Below are 1,680 nucleotides of genomic sequence, written 5' to 3'. Positions count from 1 at the left end.
ACTTCGCCACGCCGCCACGCCCACCTACTCCATCGAAAACAAACGGGGTTGGAATCCACAACACACCAACATGGGTCAGATAGGGATCGTTCAGTGCAAAACATTACACTTCCTGTTCTAAGGGGGCGTGGCCTAAGTGATGTCATCATTTGACTATTGATTATTCTATGGGACTCGATGATGATCAATTATTGAAAGTTTGGTGCCTCTGTCTGCTTTTATGTAATAGTTATGTAACAGTTTTGTGTTGCACGGCGAGTCGGTGAACTTTGACCCTTGGTACGACCCCTTCAGCATGCTCGAAAACTCACCAATTTGATAACTTTGAATCGGCCATGCCTTATGAACGATCTGACTGAGTTTGAAGCCGATCGATCGAAATACGTAGGAGGAGTTTGATCAMATGCRACGTCTGTAAACGGCCAAAATGGGGTCAAAATTGGAACTTCAATCCAAAATGGCCGACTTCCTAAGATACTTGCACTATGACGTTAATTGCAAATTCTGAGTGTCTTGGGGAGCTCTACAACTGTACCGAATTTCAAGTCCCTACGATAAAGTAAGTGAACAGGAAAGGGTCTTTTGAAAGTTGCTAGGTGGCGCCCTTGGGCTGTTTCTTGTGCGATTTTCGCGCCAACATTAAAATACATAAATTTTCACTGGGTTCTATATGCGGTTGCCAAGTTTAGTGAGCTTTTGATTATGATAAAGCCCCCAAAAAGCCAATTTACTTTACGGAAGAATAATAATAATTTACAGCACGATTACAATAGGCCTTTGCAGTGCTTAGCTGCGCAGGCCTAATTAAATTTATATGTAGAGTGCACCTATTAAGACAAATAGAAAAAGTTTCATGCAAAAAAATTACTTCTAACTATTTTTTAAAAACAATTAAACTTTAAAAAGGGTCAATTTGACCCACAACATAACAGGAGGGTTAAATCAAAGACATTTGGACTTCTGTTTCTTGAAGGCTTTTTAATTCTGATCTAAATAACGGTTTGATATATTACAAGTTGTATCCAGAACAATCACTCTCATCACTGGGGAGGTTCCAGATTCGTACCTCAAAGCAAAACTCAGAGCGACGAATAATCAGTGTGGCTCAATAAAACGGTTCTACTATGACCRAAAAGACGAAGACGAAACTTCTCCATCCACATTAAAGCAAATGGACCACCTCCGTTCACTGTCCAACCTTTAATCTTTCTCTTAAATTAAGAACCCAACTCTGCCCTCTAGTGGTAATTTGGCTCAACGATCGTAAAGACTTTAACGCACTGGGTAGCAGCGTTAGAAACAGGTGGACCTACTTATTAAGAGCACAGCTCTTGAAAGAACAGTTCCTCAAACTCATACATAATAAACAATTTTAGTGGCATTTGTTTGCTCAGCAACTTTTAGATGCATCCCCGCTAAAACACATCCCAGACAAAAGGTTGACTCCCTCATTCAGTTCTGTAGAGGCTTATAATGAGTCAATGATCCAGGTGTGTTAGAGAAGGAACGCATCTAAAGTTGCAGATGGTAGCTCTGGAAAACTAGACTACGGCAGCCCTAGCATAAATGTATGAAAATACAATGATAAAAATAAATTAAACAACACCTCATATTGTTAAATAACTGATTTTATGTACTGAAGTTTTAAATATTACACTTGAGTTTGCATGGATGTAAAAT

Source organism: Poecilia reticulata, linkage group LG17 (assembly GCF_000633615.1).
Source record: "Poecilia reticulata strain Guanapo linkage group LG17, Guppy_female_1.0+MT, whole genome shotgun sequence".
Taxonomy (NCBI): Eukaryota; Metazoa; Chordata; class Actinopteri; order Cyprinodontiformes; family Poeciliidae; genus Poecilia; species Poecilia reticulata.
Note: the sequence above shows the minus strand (reverse complement) of the source record.